Genomic DNA, 11,889 nt, shown 5'->3' on the forward strand with positions numbered 1-11,889 from the left:
TCAGTACAGAATAAGCTGTTCTCGGAGTCACAAGACAAGCCGGTTACAGTAACTTATTTTTAAATATGTATGACCGTAAAATACTTCATTGTGTTTTTAGAAACTCGGTCTGACAAGACCGTCCCACCATACATCCTTTCCCACGGCGTCGATATTGGGACAGGATTAGCATCAGCCCAAAATACACACCGAAAAGCTTTAAGTTTTGGAATTTAAGAGAGATAGTGTCAACAGGCTCCGACTGAAGATGTCTGAATTGCATAGATAGATAGATAGACTTTTATTTCCTCCATTCATGAAGAGCATAACATATAATACAGATTATAAATAATTACATACAATCGATTATATACACATACAAGAGATCAAAGTGAAGCAACTCAATACATTATTTACAAAGATAAGTAACATAATAGAGTATATATATATATATATATATATATATATATATATATATATATATATATATATATATATATATATATATATATATATATATAAATAACTAATTGGTCAATTACATAATAAAGTCAATGATAATGATTTTAAATCATTAATTTAATAATACACACGCACGCACGCGCGCACGCACGCACCCGCACACACGTACAGGCACCATACAACACCATACAACCATAACAAGAGAAAACAGATAAGGACAACATATAAACATAACAATTTAAATATACACTAATGATATAAGAATACCTAGAATAATGCCGCATGATTAAACACCAATGCGCACGTTTATAAAGACCGAGTTTTAGTTTAAATACTATGATACTATGTATTCGCCTAGAATATGTCTTAACGCGAAAACGAAAGTAAAGACATAATTAGCGAACACATTTGATTGGCAAATATATGGAATTTTGACACACGACCAACTAAACACAAATCACAAGTGTTGCCTTCCATAGAAGACAGTTATAGTGAAACGTTTACAGTCAAAGTAGTTCCTCATGGGAATATCATATGTGTCATACACTACATATATACAATCAAATACGCATACAGATATTTGCTATATTTGCAATATAGTAAAAAGATCACATTAAACAAGAAGAACAACATAAAACATCTGGACATGTTTCTGATCATTGGCAGCACCATCATTGTATTAAAGTAGCAATTTGCAAATTGAGACGGCAATATCAAGGTGCAAAATATGCTTCTGAGATGTTTCAGAGCCCAACTTTAATATGCTCACACATTGCTCAAAGGCACTGATCTGGATGAAGCGTTTAAAGTCATCAATCCCACAAGTCTCAAGAATAAGTGTCCACAATTTCTCACGTTCGGCTTCAATAGCAGTACAATAAGACAACTTGTGGATAATCAGGCTTCCCGTTCTGAGATTACACAGTTTGCAGATCTGCTTGAACTGATTTGATATTAATAAGCCGATGTCATTCATTAGGGTTTTGCACAAAGCTAAGAGTTTCTTATTGTCCTTTGCGATTAACCATAAAGGGGAGTAACCGTTAGTTTCAATTACATGCGCCGTTACGCCCCATGGGTCTCTATCTTTTAAACTTTTTACCATGTCTTTGTTGATACGCGTCAAGATATTACGTTCGATGATTTGCTTTCACTGACCTTTGGAAGGGAATATTCCGCGTTCAACATCAAACTTTCAATATTGATGATATCGCGGTTGAGTATCGCTGTTTATTAAAGCGTTTCGTAGTGTTTAATTATTATGTGCGCCAGTTTATCAAAATGAAATCCCAGTTTGGCCCTGCTCAATTATGCGGCTTAGTGAAATGAAACATTTGAATGTAAAAGTTGATATATAACCCTCAGTTTCACAAGGCTATTTTCTTACAAATAGTACCCTACGATTAGGCGCTTCTTTGTGATGTACGTGAATGCGGAGACTGGGAAGGATATATCGGTTCGAATATTAAGTGCAGTATATAATTACAAACATTTCATTGAAATCAAATAATACTGAAATGAATTAAAATGTTACATTCTAACCAACGCGCATGTCATGTTGGAAAATACTGTCTCTGTAGGCACTTGCTCAACTTATTGATATCACGAGATATCCTGTTATCTCTTTAAAATACAATAGGCGAGTGACCAAAGTTACTAATGAACGATTATAAAATAAAGCAAGGTCGTATGAATAAGAACTTTAAAAGCCACTCAAAATGTACCACTCCGATAAACAGCGTTCCATATCTGCATGTTGTTGTTAGATAATAATTTTAATTTTAGTTGTTTTTTAGTTGTACAAATGTTTAAGGCTAATGGAATACAATAAATAAAACATCTATTAATTACAATAGTGATTGTGATTTAGAAGAAGCGGTGAATATATTACTAATAATATAGGTAGCAGGTTTTGTTCTTTCTAACAAACATAATGCTATACATGCTATTTACGCACATTTTCTGCCAAATGACTTACAGCAATAAATCCTTCAAAGTCTCAACTTGTCAGTATATTCAGTCTATAACACACACAGCATACATTCTAAGTTGAAATCCACTCTATGTATTTTCCAGCAGGTACAAAATACATCCTGTTAAACACTTTGTGAAGACCTGTGTATACTTAACGCCGGTTAGCCGAATGAAGGGCGAGTTTTTTCTCCTCTATAGTTCATTGAACACGTGAAAAGCTGTGAATGAACTAACCCTGTTCCAGTGAACGGCGATTTATAAAATTGTTAAAGCTGTGTTCCTTGATATGATTGTGAAGGTTCCCTTAATTCCGCAGCTTGATCCAACCAGTTTGACTTTAAGGTTAAACAAATAGAACGCTGTTGAAATGTAATAATATGTTTAACTTAGAATATGGAAGTGTTTAAACGTGTTCTCAATTTTAACCAAAAAATACTTTTCTATGACAATTAGTCATAATTTAAACGCGTTTGCATTTTTGACATTAATGGCCGCTTTAAGTACATCTACAGTATCTTAAACGTTTCTCAATGCCGTATGATTTACTTGCAATGATGTAAAGCATACGCAGGGGAATCATTAAATCAAAATGAACGTACGTCGCTTTCACAATGTTTATAAACATGCTGTCAAAAAAACATGAATATATACGTGCTTATACATAAAGTTTCGATCTGGCGCTTGCAAAAAGATGATCAAATTCTTTCTTTTAAATTGCACTTTTCGGAATGGACAAATATTTCTTTTAAATAGATGTGAAGTCCAAAAACTACTATAATTATGGTACCAACAGTTACGATTGATAGTGTTTATGTAAACACTACGATAGATACGACATAGAAAAATACTGCTTAGCCTTATGTTGCAGTAAGATAAGGATGAATCCACACGATACAAATACGAAAAAGACAATAGGTCGCAGGCTTCACTACGATTGAAGACGAGTTGGACATGGCGGTAATTGGTGAAAATCACAGCAGTTTGGCCGTGACTTTCCTACGCCGTTTCTATTATCACGATTGGCACTACGATTGAATTTAATATTCGTGAACTTATCGTTGTGTTCTTAAAAGATATTGTCGGGTATTATCAGATCTTGAAATCAATCATGTCATTTATGTAAACTGTAGAAATCTTTTGAATGATTAAACAATGATAGGATGAACATCTTCAACTTCGATAATTATCTTATTTTGTTGGAGGCATTTTATTAGATCCTATTGCAACGTAACCTAAAGCATTAAATAATATCGCGTTTTGTTAATGCTATATTTTTACTTCCGTATACATTCGTCAATAAACAACACAATCGACTACAAGTAATTGACCGTGGTCTACCATGTTATCTTTACGATAAGATACGATAAATGTCCGATACACTTCTTTGCACACAATTCATATCTGTTAACGGTTTGATAATGAAACATGCCACGATCTGACAGGTATGATCTTCCGTTCAAATAGGGTTACATACTGTTTTGTAGGAGTATTAAAATTGAGTCGTCACTAAACTCTAGATTCGACACGAATATCACGATCGTGTTCTGCGAATAAGAAAGTGTTTGGTAGGAGGTAATGCGTTATAAAATATTTACATGTAATAACTCGTGCATTGTGGTTGTGGTTGCGATAGTTTTGACGAACTGATCGATATGCTCATCTACGATTGAACCCGAATATTATTTTGCACGATTACGACTACGATTTCAATCGTGGCCCAAATCGTGAAAGAGGATCGCAGCATAACATATGCTATACTCGTAATCGTGCTATCCACCACTAATGCCACAATTTATCACAAGTTACTGGCCAATGCCTTTCTCTTAAGGTTTGATGTTTAGATACCGTGCGATGCGTGCCCATATGTTATGATACTCTCTTTCGGCCGTTGTTTCAATCTGTTCACAATTTGACAATATGCAAGAGCTAAAATTTAATTCGGTGAGAACAAACCATCACTTCGCGTTGTCTTAATGTGTGGTTCTATGAGCGAGTATGTTGCAAACTTTTTTTGTGCAACTTTGCCAGACTTGCGTTCTTTATCCAAGCACCAAGAAAGAAATAACCAATTTCTGACTTAAAAGGCGCTCTATAAAAATATGAAATCTTTCGAGATGAGCACTGTTGATTCACAGCCATTGCGTTCTATCCGCTTCGCAATCACGTGGTGATGATGATGATGATTATGATGACGATGATGATGGTGCTGCTGCTGATGATGATAATGATGACGATGATGATGATGATACTGATACTGTTGCTGATAATGCTGATGCTGCTGTTGCTGATGCTGCTGCTGATGATGATGAAAAAAAATCCAGTTTAATATCGAGCTGACAACCTGACAAGCGGAATGAAATTATATCCCGTTATTACTTGCAACACATTCTTTGTAAAAAGTTTACAATGTACATTTGTCCTCTGTCAGAATCTAGATGACATTCAGGGAGTGGGCATAGAACTAGAATGCGTATTTAAAAGTGTAAACGTAGAATGTTCATATAATATTTTATACATTTTATCAAAGTGGTGACTGGACTATGTATGTAAACATTACGATGTCATAGGGGGTGGGGGTGGCTTGGGGTGTTGGGCTTAGAATTTGTAATGAATAATAAAGATTATGTAAATGTATGCTATATGTCATAACCATTGAGTACTACACACACAGTTACATTATTTCACGAATTTATTTTACTTTTTTGAAAACAAGTTAAAACCTATCTTTAAAAACGTGTTTATAAACAGTATACTTATATTCTCAACCTATGATATCGAATGATACAGACGTAGAGTTCTTACTATCGCAATGGTTCAAACACTCATGGTTAGACGTATTTTAAACTATCAACAGCCGAACACATGCATGAAACGTCCCTATAAGCCCTTATCTATATGTTTCATATGTTTAAGAAACGAAAACATATTATTGTACTTAAAAAAGCATGGATTATATGATTAAGGTCAGCTCTTTCGCATCTCACAAAAAGTAGTTGCACCAGGCAGGTTAGTTTATCATACATGTGTGTATAAAGATTGTTCCATTTAATCAGTAAAAACAATTAATATTAGTAAAGTCACTGTTTCCGTAAAATTATTATATTTATTAACATTCTGTTCACGTTTGATAGCATGCCATTGATGTACATTTGTATAGTCAATCAGTTATATTGTGAAATCGAATCGAGTGACAAAAATGTATTGATCGTGATAACCAGCCATATAATTAGATCGCTCCACGCGACATATCGTCTAAACTAGATGCTATATAAATATTTGCCACAGTATTTAATATGTGTTCACTAAGCACACACTTGGTGTCTACGCCGGCCCCTTCGTGAAGTATAGTTTGGAGAAACGTTTGGGTAAATTGCCGTGCTGTCCTTTACTTTTGACAAATGAAGTTATACAAGCCTTAGCACCAGCATTGGGATGTTTGGGAAGTTTTCTAAATCAATAAGCTGAAAAGATTTGAAGCTAATTGTAATCGTCAAAACTACTCGATTAGTTATTGCTAGAAGATAAAATAGATGCGCGTTGTACAAATCATGAATTGCATTGCATCAAAGACGGTCATGCCAATGTTATTGGATGCTTCATTGACGTTGAAACAAATGCAAGGTTTTGGGTTATAAATGTGAAACTAAAAACATATTTGAAATTGGCAATAACCATATGAGAATGCTATCAATGATACAAAATGTAGCTCCCTATAATATGTTGTCAAAACTGTACTTGATATTAACACATACGCGTCATTCGTTGGTGGCAATCTGTCATCGACTCGACAATTGCATGTTGCACGATCTGACACGTTCTGATCTTGGCCTCTATCAGAGACGTACGTTACGTCTGTCTCTGCTTCTATTTGATACAATCACCATGATCGTGTTTCCAAAAGGGGTTAGCCCTGGTACGCGCTACGCTTATTTCAAAGCGATGCGCCAAGTTACTATTCCGTGCGACTATGGTTGCGATTTATTTTTCGACTCAATTGATTGTCCCTCGACTTGACTTGATTGATATAAAACAGCCTTATTGACCAACGCCTTCATTTGTTCTTAAGCTCGTAAACTTTCACAACAAAACGTGACGTTGTTTGTTACAAAAGATCGTTTGCAATCACCACTATGCGGAAATATGCACATCCATGATTTGTTTCGCTTTGTTTAGATACTGTACGATTAGATAGGATGACAAGCAATCGCAGTTGATAGTGTTAATCGTAGATATTTTTTATCGTTCAATTCATATCCACGATTGAGTCAGTTTGATAAGATCTCATAGTTTCTGTCAGCGAGTCTACTTTATGTGATCTAACTTGTCACACTTAAGTACCAGTCACACTGTCACGCATTTGGTTACGAAAGCCTAAAACGAGATTGAAGACTTTACAATCATGAAGGGAAGGGATCCACAATATCATGAATATATATTTCTACATGTGCTTACTGTTGTTACTCAAATAGATGATCTCGTTAGGTTTCCACAGCCGATACACCAGGTTTCACAAATATGTGCAACAGCTTTAATACGCTGAGGTCAGGTTAACGGTACGATGGAAGCCGATTCATGGCAATTATATCGTTAATATTTCCTTTAATATAACCATAACAATACACCCATATATAGCAACAGAAGTCTACATGTTCACTTTGATTGACGGCGAGTTGTACATCACAAACGAAGCTAGCAAGTGGGATAATCGCGATGCATCTTTCAGGCAACGCGATACGGTCGTCACGTTACTTGGTCCATCGTTTATATTCGTGAGAAGTCAATATACTAGTAGCTGAAAGACCCTACTTGAATCATTATTGAATGCATAAAGCAAGATACCAAAACCATGAACGGAGCTAAATATGGCATTGCAGTATTGTAATACATATCATGTAATTATTTTAATCGCGATTTATTCAAATTAAAAACGAAGACATCGCATGCCTCTATATGATTGTCTTATGAATAATCAATAATTTATATCAGCGAGTCTGCTTGACTTGTTTCAGTCCAATTTGGGATCCAGTTTCATTTTATCATGCTACACGGATGTAGAAACGCAGTCTGAACAGTAATTTTCTTATAAAACGACAGCATAAATTCTTAATTTCCATACATAAAAAATGGCGTCTATAACGGATGACGTTGTGACCAGTTTTACTCAGTACATAATAATCTGTTTTCGGATTCACAAGGCAAGCCGCTTACAATAACTCGCTTTTAAATGTGTAAGAACGTAAAATAATTCATTGCGTTATTAGGAACTCGGTCCGACAAGACCGTCCCACCATACATCCTTTCCCACGGCGGTGATACTGGGACAGGATTAGCATCAGCCCCGAATACACATCGAAAAGCTTTAAGTTTGGGAATACAATAGAGATAATGTCAACAGACTCAAAATCTGACTGAAGAAGTTTGAATTGCATGAGAATCAAACTTTCAATACTGATGATATCGCGGTTGAGTATCGCTTGCTATTGAAGTGTTTTGTGGTGTTTATATAGATTATGTGCGCCAGTTTATCAAAGTATAATACCATAATTGGCCCTGATCAATTATGTGGGTTAGCGAAATTGAGCAGTTGAGTATCAACGTTATTTTATGACTCTCAGTTCACAAGACTATTTACTAACAAATTGTATCCCATGATTATACGCTTCTTTGTCCTGCACGCAAATGCAAAGGCTGGGCAGAAGATATCTACTCGAATATCACGCGCAGTATATAATTACAAACATTTCATTGAAATCAAATAATACTGATATGAATTAAAATGTTACATCTAACCAACGCGCATGTCAGGTTGGAAAATACTGTCTCCATAGGCACTTGCTCAACTTATTGATATCACGAGGTATCCTGTTATCTCTTTAAAATACATTATGCAAGTCACCAATGTTACAAATGAACGATTATAAAATAAAGTAAGGCCCAATGAATAAGATTTTTAAAAGCCACTCATAATGTACCACTCCTATAAGCAGCGTATCACATCTGCATGCTGTGTTTTTATAATAATTTTTATTTTAGTTGGTTTTTAAGAAGTGAAAATGTTGAAGGCCAATAAAATGCAATAAATAAAACATCTATTAATTACAAAAGCGATTGTGATTTAGAAGAAGCGGTGTATATATTACTAATTAGTAGCCGTTTTGTTCTCTATCACAAACATAATGAATGCTCAACATGGTTTACACACATTTTCTGCAAAATGACTTACAGCAATAAATCCTTCAAAGTCTCAACTTGTCAGTATATCCAGTCTATAACACACACAGCATACATACTAAGTTGAAATCCACTCTTTGTATTTTCCAGCAGGTACAAAATACATCCTGTTAAACACTTTGTGAAGACCTGTGCATACATAACGCCGGTTAGCCGAATGAAGGGCGAGTTTTTTCTCCTCTATAGTTCATTGAACACGTGAAAAGCTGTGAATGAACTAACCCTGTTCCAGTGAACGGCGATTTATAAATTCAAACATTGGATCTAAAAAGATCCATAAAAAAAACAAGAACAAAATTATAGAAAGAAAAAAGTAACCCTCAACTGGGCTCGAACCATTGACTCCTGGAGTAAAAGTCTATCGCTTAGACCACTCGACCATCCGTTCTAATACAATTAGAGATGAATTTTATACTTTATAGAAGCTATCGCCGTAGTATCACAAAATATATCGACAACATAATTCAATCGTTTCGCGTTGCAACGCTTTATAACTTTCAGGTTTTCAAATCGTCAAAAGATGCATATAATGAATATTTTAGATCATGGTAAATATTCAGTATTACTGTTTCCTCACAAATCTCACCACTTCCACGAAAATTTGCGAACCTTTTTTATTTGTCAATTTACCAAAACGCGAAAGGCCCCTTTAACGGATATGTTTGTATTTAGGTCTTATTTATACAGACCAGGCTGTTGTCAGATTCATCTTACACTCCGATTACGAAAAACTCGAAATTCAATATGTAAGACCGTGATGTAATTTATTGCGTTCCAAGAACCTCGGTCTGACACTACCGCCCCAATATACATTGTACATTCGTTCCCAAATCGCTCACGAGGGTCATGGTTGCAATCAGCCCTGAATAAACAACGAAAGTCTCGTACTAAGTTGTAAGTTCATGGATAACATCTAGATAATTTTAAGAGGCTCGCTTGCTATTGAAGTGTTTTGCTGTTTTAAACAGGATGATGTGTACCAATTTATCAACATGAAAGGGCGTAAGTGGTCCTGATCAAATATAAGGTTTAGTGAAAGTATTCTATTGAACAAAAACGTTTATGTATAACTCTCTATTACATGCGGCTATTTCTTTTTTTTTTACAAATAATACCCTTTAATTATACGCTTCGTTGTGATGCACGTGCATGCTAATGCTGGCAGGTAAGATCTACTCGAATTTCAACTGCAGTATATAATAACAGACATTTCATTAAAATCAATTAATAATAAAATGCGCTCACACGGATTGTAACCAAAGCGCATTAACTGTTGGAACCGCTATCTTCGGCAAACTCGCTCAACCTATTTATATAAAGAATAATAGGTTGGTGACGTGGATGGAGAATGGTTATCTGGCAAGTCGGAGGAATTTCGGCTCAATCGACAAAATACTCCGACGAGCCAGATACCCATTCTCCATCCACGTCACCAACCTATTATTCTATTTATTATGTCATTCCACCTAATCCAACAATTTTTTATTTTATTTTATGCATTTTTTTCACCGTTCATTTACATTGTAAAAGACTTTAACCGGTGAATTTCGCGGGTATAATGACGTCATTAATAAAAAATGACGTCATTTCACAGAAAAATAGGGCGACTGACGGATATTCGAGGTCACGTGGCAAACTAGCCTAATAACTTTTGGGTTATTAGGTTACCTGGTTATCAGGCTGATTATATAAAGGCATCTGACAGGATAACACGATATATCTTGTTTTAAAAACAGTATGCAAATCTGATGTACGCGAATATTGAAATAAAGTAAGCCCTTACATATAAGTCACTCAAATGTACCATTACTAAAAAGCGTTTCCTATCTGCATTTTGTGATCAGATTTTTTTATTATGAGTAAAAATGTTTAAAGCCAATGAAATACAAAAAAATAAATCGTGTATTAATCACAGTAGTGATAATAGGTTAGTGGTAGCGGTGAATATTACATAAAATATTAGTACTTAGCAGTTGGATCTCATATCACAACCATACTGCTTAACGTAGTTTAAAGAAAACGGTTTTCTGCCAAATGACTTACAGCAATAAATCCTTCTAAATCTCAGCACTTTTTGTCAGTATATCCAGTTTATACCACAAACAGTGCACATACTAAATTGAAATCCACTCGATGTATTTCCCAACTGGTATATCTACAAAATACATCCTGTTAAACAAGTAGTGAAGACCTGTGTATACATAACACCGGTTATTAACGCCGAAGGAAGGGCCAGTTCGTTCTCCTTTATAGTTCAGTGAACATGTGAAAGGTTGTTTATTAATGAATTAACCCTGTTCGATTGAACGGCGTTTTATAAACTTGTAAAAGCTGTGTACCTTGATATGATTGTAAAGCCACCTAATATCACTGCTTGATCAAATCAGTATAACTGATAGCTCAAAACTGTCATTCTGATACGATATTTTGAGCGTTTTACACACTTAATTTTATGATTCTGCGTGTAAAACAATAAACTATTAGTATGATTTTCATGAAGGACAAGTTGTTTCTCGATTATTGATAGCTAGTCAAACCTTTACTTTGCGCAAGAAACATAGTACTTATTTTCAAATGAATCAGTAAAAGACACGTGTTTCTGTGACACGCGACCGGTCAATGACGTGTGATCTTACCTTTGAGTTGTAAATGATAAATAATTTAACTGGAGATTTTTTCTGTTAAGCAGTTATTTTTACGAAGTTGTTTCAGTGAGTTTGTTTTTAAGCTTATCTTAATAGATTCTGTCAGTTTGTTTGTTTGATTGATTATTTAATTGTTTATTCCCCTTTTTAAGCAGGTGTAGTGGATATGGTGTCCGCCTAGCGACCGGGAGGTCACGGGTTCGATCCCCACGATGGCAGCGTTCTTTAAATGTCCCACAGAGACACCAAGTACTAGTTCGAGGCCCTGGAAACGGACTCGAGAGCGTTTCGAAAAAGCCTTACCCCCCGTTCACACATAGCTGCGACTTTACGACGATCATCCCGATCAAGCCACGATCTGAAAAAAGTATCGAGGCCGATCGGAGTCTTAATCGAGCATTTTGAAAATTATGGTCTTCATTTCGACCGTTCTACGATGCCCCTACGTCAAACGCTTACTGCATTTACTGCCGCGACATTCAAGATCATACTACGACGCTACTCAGAGCTTTTACTGCGCTTTTACTACGATCATGAAGATCTCTCCACGATGCTTTCGAGCTGCCTGTTCGATTACGGCGCTTCTACTACGCTCTTT

At 35.5% G+C, this 11,889-nt stretch overlaps 1 protein-coding gene across 1 annotated transcript in view; it reads right to left on the reverse strand.

Moving 5' to 3' along the window:
* Positions 1 to 10,904, reverse strand: part of LOC127879772 (uncharacterized) — a 114,331-nt gene extending 103,427 nt beyond the window's left edge. Inside the window, exon 1 of the mRNA XM_052426825.1 lies at positions 10,690 to 10,904. The gene's annotated coding sequence lies outside the window, so the exon portion shown is untranslated. The remainder of the gene's footprint in view (positions 1 to 10,689) is intronic.
* Positions 10,905 to 11,889: the final 985 nt, after the last annotated feature.

This window comes from Dreissena polymorpha, chromosome 4 (genome assembly GCF_020536995.1).
Source record: "Dreissena polymorpha isolate Duluth1 chromosome 4, UMN_Dpol_1.0, whole genome shotgun sequence".
Lineage (NCBI taxonomy): Eukaryota > Metazoa > Mollusca > Bivalvia > Myida > Dreissenidae > Dreissena > Dreissena polymorpha.